General features: G+C 31.7%; 1 long non-coding RNA gene across 2 annotated transcripts in view; it reads right to left on the bottom strand.

Annotated features, from left to right (window-relative positions):
* Positions 1 to 17616, bottom strand: part of LOC116420750 — a 1349459-nt gene that overhangs the window by 470410 nt on the left and 861433 nt on the right. For both annotated transcript variants that reach the window (XR_004231174.1, XR_004231170.1), the window contains one exon: positions 10613 to 10721. This is a non-coding gene — a long non-coding RNA (uncharacterized LOC116420750). The remainder of the gene's footprint in view (positions 1 to 10612; positions 10722 to 17616) is intronic.

Below are 17616 nucleotides of genomic sequence, written 5' to 3'. Positions count from 1 at the left end.
AGCAAAACATCTCACTCATACTTCTTCAATACAAATAAAAGATCCCAAATGTCAATATTTTTAATAAGCTCAAAAATGGTACTTTAATAATAAATTAATTTATAACAGAAATAAAAGAATAGGTGTCAATAGAGACCTCTAAAACAAAAACAACAATGTTAATACTAAATAAGCAACCTTTGTATAGTACTTATACTATGTGCCAGGCATTGTGCTAAATACTTTTCAATTATTATCTCATTTAATCCTTACAACAATTCTGAGAGGTAGATATTATTATCCTCATTTTACACATGAGAAAACTGAGGCAAACAGAGGTTAAGTGATTTGCCTAAGATCAATCAGCTAGCAAGCAAATATTTAGACCATATTGGAGCTCATCTCCTATATTGTTATGGTTCTTTTTTTTTTTAAGTCCAGAGCAGTGTCCAGATAGGTACACACTATCTTTTTCTGCTATCTTTATTTTATACACCCAATTAACATCTGTTAAAAATAAAACTCATGAAGCTGTAAGCCTCCAGTTTAGGTAAGGTATTTTCCCCCTTATCATTGAACAAAAATTGACACTGGTATTGGGTGCAGCTCTTATCCCAAGTTTGCCAAACCATTAATTCACCATTAACTATATTATAAGGTATGATCTTACATTTGTATAAGCATCAGATTAGGAATTTACAATGCTAGAATGTACCATCTAAAGAATGATGAGGAAAAACTATTTATTTTACTTTCTTCTTCATATTCAAATACTCTGGATTCTTCCATGGTCATATTAATATTACCATATTGCCTATACAAGGCACATTTATAATTCTAACACCTAAACCAAAAAATGATGTTGAAAATTATACACAAAAGTGATATTTAGTGTTTGCATAAAAATTTTAATTATCTCAAAAGTAGGTAAATCATCTCTAAACTATTGCTGCTTTCCTCTTTACCTGGGGATGATTGATTTATGCCCCAAACAAGCAAAACACCCCCAAAATTAAACAGAGTTGTCTAATTATTTTTATACTTTTCAGATTTGGGACCACGGAAGTTAAAACCTTACTGGATTTACAAGATATATATAGAGAAATATTCTTTCTCACCTTCCCAGTATATTTCTATCTTAAATATCTTGAAAAGAGGAATACTATTCTTCATAACATTTTTTTTCTGTCTTTGGAATTCTTGCAAAAGAAATAATCAAAACAAGTATTTCAATTTGATGCATTTTAAGGCCAAATATAACATTTTCCTCTCTAAATTCTCTAATATAATCTGAATAGATTTCTTTTTTTTTTTTTTTAATTTAATAGCCTTTTATTTACAGGATATATACATGGGTAACTTTACAGCATTAACAATTGCCAAACCTCTTGTTCCAATTTTTCACCTCTTACCCCACCCCTCCCTAAATGGCAGGATGACCAGTAGATGTTAAATATATTAAAATATAACTTAGATACATAATAAGTATACATGACCAAAAATTATTTTGCTGTACAAAAAGAATCAGACTTGAATTAACAATTAGCTTGTGAAGGAAATCAAAATGCAGGTGTGCATAAATATAGGGATTGGGAATTAATGTAATGGTTTTTAGTCATCCCCCAGAGTTCTTTTTTCTGGGTATAGTGGTTCAGTTCATTACTGCTCCATTAGAAATGATTTTTGATCTTGTTGGAGGATGGCCTGATCCATCAGAACTGGTCATCATCTAGTATTGTTGGAAGTAAGACTCCTGGTCCTGCTCATTTCACTCAGCACGTTTGGTAAGTCTCTCCAGGCCTTTCTGAAATCATCCGTTTTTTCAAGAACAAATATTCCATAATTTTCATATACCACAATTTATTCAGCCATTCTCCAACTGATGGACATCCATTCAGTTTCCAGTTTCTAACTACAAAAAAGGGCCGCCACAAACATTCGTGAATACAGGTCCCTTTCCCTTCTTTTAATCTCTTTGATATAATCCCAGTAGTAACACTGTGGATCAAAGGGTTGCAAAGTTTGATAACTTTTTAATATTCCAAACACTTTCCAAAATGGTTGGATTCGTTCAAACCCACCAACAATGAATCTGTCCAGTTTTCCCACATTCCAACAATCATCATTATTTTTCCTGTCATTTTAGCCAATCTGAAGGTGTGTAGTGGTATTTAGAGTTGTCTTAATTTCTTTTTATTAATAATGACTTAGCATCTTTTTTGATTTAAAAGTTTTAATTTTTCATTTGGAAATTGTTTTGTTTATTTTTTGACCTTTTTCAATTGAGAATGGTTGATTTTCTAAATTAGAGAATTTTTAAATATTTTGGAAAGGGTTTTTTAAACTTTGACAAAAAATTTTTCCCGTTTTTTTGTTTTTTTTAATTTTTGTTTGTTTTGTTTGGGGAAAAACTTTTCGTTTGGATTTTTTTTTCATTTTGTGGTTAGATTCGTGCTTTTTTTAAAAAGCTTTTTTGGTTAGGGTTTTATTATGTTCCTTAATTTTTGTTTCTTTCTTTTGTGCAAAAAATTTTTGCCTTTATTTGGGTTAGGGTAAGGGTCTGCTGTTTTATTTGTTTCCTTTTCCCGCAATTTTTAAACAGTAAGTTTTTAAAGTTTATTTTGGGTTTGAATTAGGTTGGATTTGTTGATGTTTTACCCTTTTGAACCTTTTATTTTTTATAATTTTTTTGAATAAAAAGTTTTGGTAAGGTTTAAATAAAAATTTTAGTTGGTGGAAATTTGTTTTTTTTTTAATTTTGAAATTTTGGATTTTTTTTTTTGCTTTGTTGTTATTTTTTAGTTTAAAATAGTTTTTATTTTTTATAGGCAAAATGGGTTTTTTGTAAATTTTGACTTTATTTATTTGCTGCCCATCCAAGGTTTAATATTTTCCAATGGAGTTGGATTTTTTTTAAAGTGGCTGTTTTTGTATAAATTTTATTTTCCGGGAGAAAATTTCTTTTTTTTTTTTTTTTTTTAAAAGGTTTTTTGTAATTGATGTTGGATTTTTTTGTTTTAAGAATGCTGGCGGTGGGTTTTTTATAAAGGGATTTTAAAGTTGTGGATTTTTTAAACTTTTTGGGAGTTTGGGAATAAATTCGCGGAAAGAGTGTTTTGCTTTTCCCTTTTTTGGTTTTAAATTTTTTGTTTTGTTAGGGGGGGCCCGGGGGGTGGTGGGGGTTTTTTTTCGTTTTTGGGGGGCGGGTTTGTTTTCCGGGGGAGGGGTGGTTTGGGGATTTTGTTTTTTGGGGGTTTTTTTTTGTTTTTTGTGGTGGATTTTTCAAATTTTTTGATTTTGGGGTTTTTTGGGGGTTTGTTAAGGTTTTTGGATTTTTTGGTTTTTCTTTTTGAAAAGCCCTATTTTGGGGTAAATATTGTGTTTATTTTTGGGGAGTTTTTTTTTGTTTTGCTTTCTTTTTAATTTTAGCTTTTTTAGGGATTTGGTTTTTTTTTTTTTGTTTTGTTACGGTTTGGGGTTTGTTTTTTTTAAAAATTTTAGGGTTTTTTTTTTTTTTTTTGGGTTGGGGGCCTTTTTTTGTTTGGTAAATTAAATGTTTTAAATTTGGTATGGGGATTTTTTTTGGGAGTTGTTTATTGCTGTTTTTTTTTTTTGGGAAAATTGTTTGCATTTTTTTGGTTTTAAGGTTTTTTTTTTGGGATTTTTTTTTGTTTTATTTAAAGGAAAAATTTTTTTTTTTTATTTCTTTTGGAAAGTTTTTTTTGAAAAATTTTTTTTTTTCTTTTTTAAAGATTTTAAAATTTTCTTTTTTTTTTTTTAAAATTTTTTTTTTTTTTTATTTTTTCTTTTTTTAATTTTCTTTTTTTGGGCCCTTTATTTTTGATTGGGGTTTTAATGGTTTTTTGTTTTTTTTAAAGTTTTAATTTTTTTTTTTTTTTTTGTTTTCATTATTTTTTTCGTTTGGGGTATGGGTTTGGATGTTTTTATTGTTTTTTTTATTTTTAATTGTTTTTTATTTGTTTTTAAAATTTTTTTGATGGATTTTTGTTTTTATTTTTTTTTGGTTTTTTTTGTTGAATTTTTTTTTTGATTTTAAAAAAATTTTAATTTTTTTTTGTTTTAATTTTTATTTTTTTGTTTTAAAATGGTATTTTTAATATTCCTTTGGAGGTTTTTTTTTTTTTTTTTTTTTTCTGTTTTTATATTTTTTAATTTTTGTTTTTTTTTTATTTTTTTTTTGTTTTGTTTTGTTTTTTCTTTTGGAGGGGTTAGTTTTGAGTTTTTTTTTTCTTTTTTGAATTTTTTTTTTGGGGTGATGGGTATTTATTTTTGTATTTTTTTTTGTTTTTTAGAATTTTTTTGGTTTTTTTTTTGAAATTTTTTTGTTTTTGGAGGGTTTTCCCTTTTTGTTTTCAAAGGGATTTTGTTTTTTTGCTTTTTTTTTAAATTGTTTTTTTTGTTTTTTAAAAATATTGTTAGGTTTTTTTTTTGGGTTTGTTTTTGTTTTTGGTTTTTTTTTATTTATTTTTTAAATTTAAAATTTTTTTCATTTTTTTTTGGGGGTTTTTGTTTTTCTTTTAAACTTTTAAATTTTTTTTTTGGGAATTTTGTTTTTTAAATTTTTTTTTTTTTTTTTTTTTATTTTTTTTTTCTTTTTTTTTTTAGGGTTTTTTTTAAAAAAATTTTTTTTTTTTTGGTTTGTGGAAAGATTTCTGTTTCTTAATTTTAGTTAAGGTTTTTATTTTTGGATTTGGTTTTTTTATTTTTTCACTTTTTTCTTATATTTTTCATATTTATTTTTTGGTTATTTTTTTTATTTTTTTTTTTTTTTTCCAAAAGAAACATTTGGTTTTTTTTTTTTTATTTTGGATTTTTTTTGGAGTTTTTTTTTTTACGGTTTTTTAAAACAAATGAATTTTTTTTTTTAATTCATTTTCTTTTGGAAATTTTTTTTATTTTTTTTTTGGGTAATTCCGGCTTTGGAATTTTTTTTGGTTTTTTTTTTTTTCTAAGGGGGCTTTTGTTTTTGGATTTTGGGGTTTTTTGGTTATTTTTTTTTTTTATTTGTGTTTGTTTTTTTTTTTTTTTTTTTTTTTTTTTTTAAAGGTTTTGGATTTTTCGTTTTCCTTTTTTTGGGGTTTTTTGTGTTTTGTAAATTAGTTTTGGTTTTTTTTAGGAAAGTTTAATTGTTACCCTTTGTCTTTTTAATTGCTTTTTAGGTGAAATTTGTTTTTTCCGGGGTTTTTTTTTGCTTGATATTTTGCGCCAAGAATTGTTTTTGGTTTTCTTTAAAGAATTTTTTTAAAGTTTTATCTTTTTTTATGCCAATTGAGTTTTTAATGGGTTTGGGTTTTTTGTGGGTTTTTCCATTTCCCAAAATTTTTTATGTTTTTTTTCTTTCCGTTCTTTTTTGTTTTTTTGTTTTTAATTCCCGATTTCTTTTTTGGGTTTTTTTCCCCCATTTTTTTTATAATTTTTTTTTTTCAATTTTCTTTTTTTTTTTTTTTTCATCCCAATTTTGTTTTTTTAATTTTAAAGGGTTTTGGTTGGTTTTTTGTTTTCTTTTCCCTTATTTATTTCTAATTTTTTAGATTTTAGGTTTTTTTGGGATTTTAAAGGGAGGACGTTTGTGGGTTTTGGGAGGTTTTTGGTTTTTATTTGTTTTTTTTCATGAATTTTTGATGTTTTTTATTTTTTTTATTTTGTTTTTATAGGTTTGGGGGAACCTTCTTGGATAGGAAAGATTAAAGGAGGGATATGGGATTTTGGGGAGAGTTTTCCTTCTCAACAGGAAGTGGATTCAGACTGGCCGAGCTTTCAAAACGGCTTAGTAGGGCTGAGTGGATTATTGATTGCCCAGGCTAGAGACTGTGGTGAAAGTGTCACTGCCCAGGCCGGAGCCTCGGGACTGTGAGATTAGCAGCTGAGCGCAGACCGCGACTGCCTGGAATCCCTGCCCCAGTGTTCTCTGCCCAATGCAATCGGCCCTGAAAAGTTTATGGCCCTGCCGAGCTCCCTACTGCGCAGATTGAGGCTAACTGGCTGCGTCCTCCTGCCTGCAGGATCACAACTGCCCCAAGGAAAAGCCTTACTGCGGGTTGGGGCTGCGCGCTGTGCTGAGATCGTTCACCCTCGGTTTGAGACTCTCCTCGAACCTACTTTCTCCTGCCTGCGCCGATTCTCCCCTGGCCCCGTAACCAACCTTTTGGGAGACTGCAGATTTTCTTTGGCAGGTGAGTTTTCTACTTTATCTTTCCGAATTGTAGCAGTCAAGACTATTTTTGAGGCTCGATATAATATTGGTAACGAGGGTAAGAGAAGAGCTTAGAAAGTCGCGTGTGTCTTCTCCGCCATCTTGGCTCCGCCCCTGAATAGATTTCTTAAAGCCATTTTAGAACTAAAGGACTGCAGAATTTTTCTGTGATTTTCAAAGCTGGTTAGGGAATCATTATGTGTGAACTAAAGGAGGAGACTTTGTTCAGCAATTAACTAATTGTGTCCCTTTTACAAAATTGATTTTATTTGATGTTTCATATAACAAGGGTTCTCGAATCTATACTATGATCTCTACTAGCTGATTATAAGCTTGGGCAGATCCTATCAAGTTGGATTCAGTACAGATTCAGTGATGTACCTACTGGGGATCAAACTAGAAGTGCCTAATTCTCAATGAAAGTGGGTCATAAAATGATTGTTGGTTTATTTTTGGCCATAACAGCTTATAGTTTATACAAAAGATAAAAGGTACTGTGATTGATATCAGTGAAGGGAACATCCATATTTGTGGCATCCAAGAAAATGATGGTAAATGTTTCACAATAAATTTTCCAGAAAAAAAAATATACATATGATATATTTGAAAATCTAATCCTCATTGCTAACATTTTCTTCATTATTTTCTTATGTCTGGACAATCAACAAACAATAAATTAGGTTGTTACTTTCTCATTTGTCAATTACCAAGGTGTAAGTGCTCACAATGGAAATATAACATTTAGCACTAACAAGACAATATGAGTTGGATTCAGTACAGACACCCCTGGATATCACAATACCTTGAAGTATGAACTTGGGTCTTTATTAGACTGAAGGAATGAAAAGGAAGGGGCAGAATCGGAGATGAGAAAAGGTCCATTTATCATTGGACCACCAGAAGAGAATGCATAGTTCATTAAAATAGAAGAATACGACAGACCTTATCAATATTTTGTGAATAATCTTCTGTTTTAATAATTTTACCTGTGTTTGTAGGATAAATAGATAAGGTAATTTTCTTGTATGTTAATATTGTAGATGAAAATTAAAATAACATGCTTTGGCCCAATGGTACAAGTTTTGTAACTAAATTACATTGTTATGAAATAAACTCATTGTAGTTAGGAGATCACTGCATAATCACTTCCATTTGAATTGTTTTAGGAAGATTCTGAAGATCACCTGGCAGGTTAAGATATCAAATACTGAGGTCCTTTCTAGAACTAAACTACCAAATATTCCAACTATATTACAGATAGCATAACTTCATTGGGTTGGCCACATTATCCAAATGACAAATGTGCCCTTGCCCAAAAAAAAAAAAAAAGAAAAATTTATGGAGAACTCCCACAAGGCAATGGCTCACAAGGTGATCAGAAGAAGTGATAGAAGGACACTCTCAAGGTCTCTCTTAAGAATTTTAGAATCGGGGTAGCTAAGTGGTACAGTGGATAAAACACCAGCCCTGAAGTCAGGAGTTCAAATCTGGCCTCAGACACTTAACCCTTCCTAGCTGTGTGACCCTAGGCAAATCACTGAACATCAATTGCCTTAACATTAAAAAAAAAAAAAAAAAGGAATTGTAGAATAGATCGCATGACATGGGAGACATTGGAATAGGACTGCCCAGTGTAGTATGTCCTCATCAGAGAAGGTGTTGTATGAGCCCCTATATAAGCAAAGCAGAATTGATTTAGCTCAGGGAAAAAAAAAAAAAAAAAGCGTGAGAAAATCTAGAGAAGCCACCCCAAATGTTCATATGGACTATCAGTGTTCAACCTCTGGCAGAACATTATGAGCTCATATTGGTCCAATCAACCACAGTCAGATACACTATAACTGGTCTATAACATAGCGAAGTCATTTTGGTCTTTTTTGAGAATGGATGACAACCAGCATACAAAATAAATCAGGAATTGTTATCACAATCTCATCAACACAGAGTAAAATGCGAATTGATTAGAAGTCAACTTGTGTCTTCAAGAATTTATATAATTCGTAAATTAAAGGCTATTAAATAAATAAAAAAAAAAAAAAAAAAAAAAAAAAAAAAAAAAAAAAAGAATTTATATAATTCCTAGTACACTAAGAAGGGGTTTGGTGAAGTATGAAATCTGAATTCTAGTCTTGTTTCAAGTTACCAATTACCTAAGTGATCCTCTGGTAAAACACTCAAGTTCTAAAGTCTTCAGGTATCTCATTAAGAGAATAAAGGGGCAGCTAGATGCCTTTTAAAATATCACATATTTCTTAATATTGTATTTTTAATTATTTTAAAGCAAATCATGAAATCCATGGAATCCTTTCTACTACCCCATGTAAAAAATAATCTGTTTTTATAAAAAGGTAATTGAGAAAAAATTTTTCTTTAAAAATTAAGATATAGCAGGTTTACAGTTGACAAAAAATATCTCTTTCTACTCAGTTTACTGAAGTTAATAGAGGGGATTATAAAATTACAAGACTTCAAAGGGAGCAAAGAATGTGTGTCTGTGTCAAATTATTTTATTTGATCATTACAACCCTGTGATATAAGTTTCTATATCATTTACAGATGAAAACAAAAATATGCTAAGAAATTTAAAATAACTTAGCCTTGATTAAGTAGCTACTATGTGGCAGAGGTGAAATTCACATTCAGATTTAATTTCAAATATACTATTGGATCAGTTGCTAACCTACCTTACTACTTCATAATCTCTACTTTAGGGATTCCAATCTTCAAACAAGTATTTTTTTTTTTTTTGTTTCTTACATCTACTTTATTGACAATTTAATGTGTCATAGAATCCCAGAATTAAAGCTTAAAGAAATATCAAAGGTGATCTAATCCAATCAAAAATGTGACCAATTAGAAAATTGGGACTAAAAAAGGTAGTGACAGCCCAAGTCATACATAAATAAAAAGTCAGAGTCAGGATCTGAATCCAAGTTTGCCGACTAAATTCATTATTCTATTAACTCTGACATGAAGATTTTAGAGATTTTATTTTTTTAAATTTATTTTTCCAAAAATAATTTTTAAATGAAAATTAAAGCCTCATTGTTTAACTTTTATATTTGAAATTTCTTTGATCTGCTCATGGATTTTATTATCAAAAACAGACCCAAGTTGCCTTAAGTTTTAAATCTTAATAAATATTTAATCTATATTCCCTTATTTTACAAATGAGGAAACCAAAGATAACTGATATTAAGTGACTTGCTCCAGGCAACAAAGGAGTAAGTTGAAAATCTACAGTTCTGTTTAGGTTTTCTGATTAAAAATTGAATGTTTAAATCAGGTCTCTGGTGATATTTATCTGTTCTGGAACCAGAGTCTCTGGTTCCAGAACAGATAAGTGTCAAAGTGGCAAATTCATTTAGTTTCTAAAATGATATTCTAAACAATCCACAAACAAAATGCATTAATTCTCATTATGCGGATTGATTGTAGTGTTGAATTTAAGGGAGACCCTATCTCCTTAACAAATAGATATGTCCATCTCTGTTTTGAAACCATATGTAAAACCTTTATGTTTTTTTTTACATTCAAAGTACAGTGGTAAGGGTAATTCCGCTTACTAAATTTCTGCCTATTTGAATCAATTGGCTTTGCAAATCTTAACTTTTTTTTTTTCTCCTTCAGGACATCCTAGACCTTAGATGGGTCAGACAATTGGCTTGACTCCTGGAATTGTTATCTCCTCAAATACCAAGAGAGAGTTGATAAAAGGTATTAAATCATAGAGGATATCAGCTGCAGGGCTTAGATTTAGGAAGAGCTGTCTTCAAATCCTATTATGGACATTTACTAACTAAATGACTTGAGCAAATCACTTAAATTTTTAGGCAACTTATTTGTCTCAGCTTTCTCATTTGCAAAGTGAGTTGGTTAGACTCAATGACCTCTGAAATCTCTTCCTATTCTCAATCTTTGATGCTATGAAATTCTATTGTATTTGTCTCTCAAACATTTTATGATCAGTTGAGGAGGAAATGTACTCTTTCCTTTTTTTTTTTTTTTTTTTTTTTTTTTTTTTTTTTTTTTTTTTTTTGCAAGGCAGTCAGTATTTATTGACATGCCCAGGTTATACAACTAGTAAGTGTCAAACCAGAAGTCAAATTTGAAATCATTTTCTTGTGATTCTGAGTTCTCTATCCACTGTACTATCTAGTTGCCCCTGTTTCCTCACTAAACAATTCTTCTCTTTCCTCTCATAAATTGAGGGAGGCAGGAATCATCATTATTAAAAAGGATTATAGTTTTAAAAATTAAATATGCAATACTGTCCAGTTCCCCCCCCAAGGATAAAGTTCAACAAAAGTGAAAATTTACATTATGAATGTTGAATTTTATGTGTGCAGATGCAAATCAGTAAGACACATCAATTTTGCCTTCAAGTTATCAGAGCCCACTCTGTTTCATGGCACTCACCTGGAGCTGAGGCTGATGGGTTCTCACTCTGCTGGTGCCAACATGCTGTCAGTCAGATACTCTTAACTAGAATATCAAGGGCCAGGAAGTGGTTGACTTTTATTTCCACCTGGAACAAAATATCATGTCAGTCATTTTTTTAATGTTCCTTCAAGCATAATAAGATATTCATTATGTTATCTTTTCCTGTCACATTAGATGTTCATTCATCAGAATGCTCACCACAAAGGAACAGTGCATAAACTATTCAACTCAATGATTTACACCTGAATGATTAATACAGCACCTGTATCAGTCAGTAGGACCACATATATTTTATCTTCTCTGAAGGGTTCCTTATAAAATGCTATTTCTTATTACTATCCAAAAGTCCAAACCTATTTGGTTTTTAGTAGTTGATGTGTTAATTTAGGAAACTGATTTCTAAATATTAGCCTTGAAGTTTGTAAATCAAAACAAAATTTTAAACACCAAAACCAACTGAAGCCAGAGCAGAAAATGAAAGATAGAATTTTCAAAGTTCCTCTCTTACTACAATAAAAAAGGAATCTCAGTAGGAAATTGAATTTAATAATGCAATTCCATTAGTTTCATGCTTGCCATACTTTATATTCCTCAACTTGAAGAAAACTGATGGAGAATACTGATGTTTAAGAAATGTATGTTGCAGAGTTGCTAAGCACAGGAAACATGACAAAAATTCTCATTTATCCTTTTAACAGAAGGATAAGTATAAGGGAAAGAGGATAAAACAAAATCAGATCATTTAGCTGTGATTGCTTTGCACCAAAATATATCTCTTTGGTTGGTGTTTTATCATTAGTTTTTTTTTTTTTTAATTATTATTGTCTTTGTGTTAAATGTTCTCCCCTCCTTGCATAATGTAAATGCTATAAAGAAGCCTAGCAATTTCAGTCATTAAGTAATTAAACTTCGAATGTTTCACAGAGTTCTTTAAGTCAATAGAGACCTCTGTTTTCCACTTGTCTAGTCGATCAGAAGGAGAAATTCATGGCATACCTTCCACAACAATTGGGTAAACAGATTGCACCTCCATGAGAGGGATTCATCATATTCCAAAGAAGCCCATTTTAAAATTTTGAACTGAAGAGGGGGGCCCCCGAAACTCTTTCTCTTTCTCTCTCTCTGACTTTGGGAATGAGCCATGAGGTAAAGCACTTGAGAAGCTCCTTCAAGCAGAGATTCTCCTTGAATCCTGCCTCTGTAAAGGATTCCCACAGGAGGGAAACAGGAGGGCACCACCCCCATTGATAACATTCACTACTGATTAAGCTTCCCATTGAATTAAAGATCAGCCTAAAGATTAACATTCAATTCCAAGATTCTCTATTCTAATTCCAGTTCAAACTGCTGACCAGCCCCCATCAAGAGCAAACCCCAGATTGTACATAAAATGAGTCAACTTGGGGTTCAGTTCTTGCATTGGACCTAATATGCCAAGGAATCTCTCTCCCTGGCATAGCAGCAAACTCTGCCTTCTGAAATGATATTCTCATTCAGCCTTACTCTCTGTTTATCTTCCTCATCTATTTCCTTAACAAGACTTTATACTTCTATGTCAGGATTTTTCTGCTAGAAATTCTCTATCTGCCAGGACTCCTCCAAAAGAAACTTTACTTCTCTGTCAGGACCTTGCCACCAACAAATTCAGTCTTTCAGTTCATGCATACCAAAGGCTGACTTCCCAATGCCAATAATAAACTTATTTTACCAGTCCAGCTTTTCGGGTTCATAAATTTCTTTATGAAGGACCTCTGCTTGCCAGAAGGGGGTTCCCACAACTCCCTATCCTAATCCTATGGGAGATTTAGAGGAGCCAAACCTCTAAATTTGGTTCCCTGAACCCCAAACCTGCCACTAATCTCATCATTTAACTCCCTGACCACCAGAAACCCTAACCTCATCAGAACAGCTCTGAATCATGGAGTTAATTCTTTCCCTAAGTAAAGTCTACATTTTCAACACCACAGCTTACATCTTTGATATTAGTTATGTTTTCAGAATCAAGGAGATCAAATATAATTCTTTCATATGAAAGCCCTTCAAAGGTTTGAAGACAAGTATAATATCCCCTTAAATCTTCTCCAAGTTTCATATCACCAGTTCAAGTAACCAATCCTCATTTAGGTCAGCTCAAAACTTAGGAAGTTTATTGATGATTTCTCTCTCTCTCTCTCTCTTTCTCTCTCTCTCTCTCTCTCTCTCTCTCTTTCTCTCTCTCTCTCTCTCTCTCTCACACACACACACACACACACACATACATATATAAATGAAAAAATTCATAACTAAGGTGAAAGGTGATACCTAGCTATGCTTTTTCAGTTTTTATTTTTCTTATTCTTCCTATCAGACACATTTGTCTGAAAGATCCAAATTATCTTGCAGACTGAATAAAAAAATTGAATTAAATTAAATTTTAAAAAGGTTTCAGACATGTATCCCTTGTGGTTTGTTGAAAGAAAAACCCTAAAATAACTTAAAGCTAGGTTTGTAATTAGAAATTCAACAGTAATTATAGGATAAGGATTTTCTAATCTTAAATCAGATAGAGGCATAGAGGCTCGGGACAGAGATACTGATTGTGAGAGAGATAGGAAACAATTTTGATAATGGATTAAGTGATCATTTTAAATCTATCTCATTGGCTGTTTTACATTCCCAAAAGAATTTGGCCTCTAGAGGCCAAGACTTGGGAAACTCAAGACCCTTTTCTTTATGGTGAAAAAAAGAATCTTAATTTTTGTTGTTTGTTGTTATTGTTTTTGTTTGTTTTGTTTGTATGTTTTTTTCCTTAGTCTGATAACTGCATATGTGAAAGTAATATTTCTTACTAAATGAACCAAAGTTTAAATATGTGGGTATTGGTTAAATGAAAGAAAGCAGAGGTTATCCTTTTTTGATGCTGGAGAGGTAGCTTAGCTGAGTTAGCTGAGTACTACAGATAAGACAAGGAGCTATTATCATAGAATTGCTCTGTATTTATAAACTCAGAAAAAACTGTGCCCAAACAATATAGTCAGGATGGCTGACAACAGCCACTAACAGGAGAACAACATCATTGGAAGATACTAACAATCCTATAGTGTCTAAGACATATGCAAACACAATGTCTAAATATTCCTGACATGCATGCCCCCTCAGTGAATAGTTTTTAAATGCATTTATTTTTCCTACTGATAGTGCATGAATTTGTGAGTTTGTAAACCCCAGGTTCATGGGAAAGATATTCTATTATTATTTTTATTATAACAATTCATCAAATATAGTACTTTGAACTTTGTACTGTACTTTGATTTTGAATTAACTATCTTTAGCTAAATAGTAAAAATGACTTGTTAGCTGTGATTTTGAGAACATAAAGACCCAAAGGGTACCCAGAATCTGGTACAGAAGGCACAATTGAAAGTTTCCCTAAATACTACATGTCAATATACAACCACCAGTTTTTTCTCCGTTCTATTTCTCCGCTATGTGTGCAATCCAACTTGCCTGTATCTTTCCCACAATGTGAACTAAAAATAATACTCTATATATGGTATGGTAATAATTTATACTACTTTTCAAATTTTTCATTTATTTAAATGAAGATCTGTTCTTTCTTTTCCCTCCATTTTATTCCTTCATTGTGAAAGCAAGAGAAACAAAAACTCTGGCTACAAACATATATAGCAGAGCAAAACAAATTCCCACATTGGTCATTACCACCCTCTCCCAAACACTCAATCACAAAAACAAAAATGTCTCACTCTGTACACTGAGTCTTTGCCCTTTCTATCAGAAGGTAGATAATCCTTAAAATCTTTTTTTTTTTTCTTCATCTAGGGATGAAGCAATTTAGGGCTAATAGGTGCTGTGGTTCAGAAAGTGTACTAAAACAGTGGAGTCAAAATCAAATAGAAATAGACAACACTAAACTATCTCTTGGTTTTTCACATAGATTAAGATGGTCACATATTACATTATCTGTGTTCTATTGAACTTTTACTTATTTTTTCAAATATTTTCCAATTACACTTAATCCTATTGAGGCCTCACTTTGATCATTGCTATAACAGCATGTAAGCCTCATGTTTGTCACCTCTGCTCTAGTATAAAAGAAAAACTTGAAAAGGAAAGTACTAAACACATTTCCTTAAGCCCTGATTTTGCTTGAGGCTGACCCTCTAGTCCCTCAAAATTCACAGGAACAACAATCTAAGAATTATTTAGTTTATTAAATCAGTATCACTAATTCTATGAACTCTCAAGAGTCAGGAGCCTTACCCCACCCTTCCTTCAGTGATTAATCCAAGTCCTTCCATTTGCAATTTAATTTTTTATTCTGTCTTCCATCAAAATGACTCTGCAGTACAATTTTCTATTTTTCTTGTTTTTAAGACTTCTTTCCCTTCCCCTCATCTAACTATTTGTTTTGGTTTGGTTTGTTTCAAACTGGAGCTTCAAAAACAGAGGAAACAGGTCCACACTGCCCTCTAGTGGTATTTTACTCCATTGCATCTTTTTTTTCACTGATTCTCCAGCCAAAAGTTTTAAATAAACCTCAGAAAATAAGTGGGCCACTATCTTCACATCCAGACCTACTCTCCATTGCACTAGCAGAGGCAGGGAACAGACAGGAAGCTGGTGAAGTAGTAACGAGGTTCATTTTACATTCAGAAAATTTGGGGCTTTTGAAGTGTCAAAGTATAGCCTGACAGGCAACATTCATTATTATTTGCTTTCTTCAACAGCAAATATAGGATTTAGAACAAGAAAAGAGCCTGAGCATCACAGAGTCCAAAGTCCTCTGATTCTACAAAGAAGGAAATTAAGATCCATCAAAGAAGTCACACAAGATTTCTATTCAGAAATAGACTCCTGGGACTGAAACTATGTCATAAAATAGTGGAATATTTTCTCAAGAGAAATAAATCATTATTTAAAACTACTATTTCTCTGTCCTCAGATTTGTGTTCCTTGAAATATTTAATGAAATTTCAATAACCTCCAGAAACCCATCTTTAGAAGCACCAATTATCTAAAATTTCATCCAATAGCTTCATATCATAAGAATTTGACCATCTGCTATTTCAATTAGCCAATCAATCAAAAAGAAAATTATGAAAGACATGAAAGGAATATGCATTTATATAGCACCTAGGATGAGTCAGGCACTGTGCAAATCACATTTTTGTTGTTTAGTCAATTAGCTATGATTAATTGTAACTCTTCATGGCCTCATTTAGGCAATTTTTAGCAGAGATACTGGAATGGTTTGCCAATCCTTCTCTAACTCATTTTATAGATGAAGAAACTGAGGAAAACAGGGTTAAATGACTTTATTGGGGTCACACAGCTATTAAGTATTTAGTGTTTGAAGCTGGATTTGGACTCAATTCTTCCTGATGCCAGACCTGGCATTCTTATCCACTGTGTTTGCTCTGCTAATCACCTTCCAATTATTTAATACAGACCAAACAGATTTGTTAAGTACCAACTGTATAATAGGCATTGTTCTATGCCCTGTGGATTCAGAGGCAAAAGTGAAATTTTCACTCCGGTGATGTGTGAAAACACACCCATACCCACTTATATTTTCAATGAAAACAAAAAAAAATTATAATATTTTAAAATACATACAAGGAAATTGGGGAGGTAGTTTACTTTCAAATGAGGGGCTGAGGAATCAGTAATGGCTTTATGTAGAAGATTTGCTTGAGTTGAGCCCCAATTTTGGTTTTGAGAGATAAAGATGCATTTCAGGAATGAGGAAAAGCCAAGACAAAGCATAAAGAAGAAATCTGCAGTAATATGCTGAAGAATATTAAGTCCAGATTTGTTGCACCATAATTTTCCCAGAGGGATTTAATATATAATAAAGCTGGGAAGGCAGTTTGGGGGCTGGTTTGAAGGACTTCACTTGGAAACAAAGTTTACATAAACTGAACAATTTTTATTTTAACCTAGAGGCAATATGAAACCACCAGATTTTCTAGAGTAGGAGAATGGCATAAAGAGACTAGCACGTTAGGATAATCAGTTTGTTATTTTCTCGAGGGTGGGTTTGAGTAAGGAAAAGCTTGTGTTAGAAAGAAAATTTAGAAAGTAATTGAGGAAGAATTATATGAACCGATGCAAAGTGAAATGAGCAGAACCAAGAGAACACTGTACACATAACAGCAATATTGTAAGGATGATCAGCTGTGGAATATTCAACTAAAATGATCAAAGCAATAATTCAAGATAACTCCAGAGGATCCATGAAAAATTCTATTCACCTCCAGAGAGAAATCTGGTGAACTTTGAATATATATTGGATGATTTTTTTCACCGTATTTTTTGTTTGTTTTCTTTTATAACATAGCTAATATATAGTTTTGAATGATTTCATATTTATAATCAATATGAAATTGCTTGCCTTCTATAGGAGGAGGAAGGGACAGAAGAAAGGAAGAGAAAAGAATGTAGGTGGAAATATAGCACTAGAACAGAAAGCAAGAGGAAGAAAGAGATCCCAGTAGATTAGTGCTATATATACGAATGGGTATCATCAGGCAGTTCTGTTGCCCATTATTGAGCTGCATATTATATACTCCGAGAAAAAGAGAGAATAACTTGAATAAAACTTGAACAGTGATTAAGTTATAAGACGTAAAAGTATGAGTCTGAACCACAAAGGCTCAAGATACAAACACAGAAGAAAATGACTTGAAATTATCAACAATTAAACCCTGACAGAAAAATGCCAGATTAGACACAATCCCAATAAGAATTCCTTGAAAAAAATTAAAGAAAACATTTTGAGTTTTTTATTGTAGTAAATTAATTTATTTTTAATACACATTTCTATATGAGTCATGTTGGGAGAGAAAAATCAGAGGAAAGGAGAAAACCTATGGAAGAAATAAAATAATGAAAAAAAGAAATGAACATAGCATGTGTTGATTCATATACATACTTTTTAGTTCTTTTTCTGGGATGCAAATGGTATTTTCTGCCAAAAG

This window comes from Sarcophilus harrisii, chromosome 1, assembly GCF_902635505.1.
Source record: "Sarcophilus harrisii chromosome 1, mSarHar1.11, whole genome shotgun sequence".
NCBI lineage: Eukaryota > Metazoa > Chordata > Mammalia > Dasyuromorphia > Dasyuridae > Sarcophilus > Sarcophilus harrisii.
Note: the sequence above shows the minus strand (reverse complement) of the source record. Positions and strands in the feature narration are given on the sequence as shown.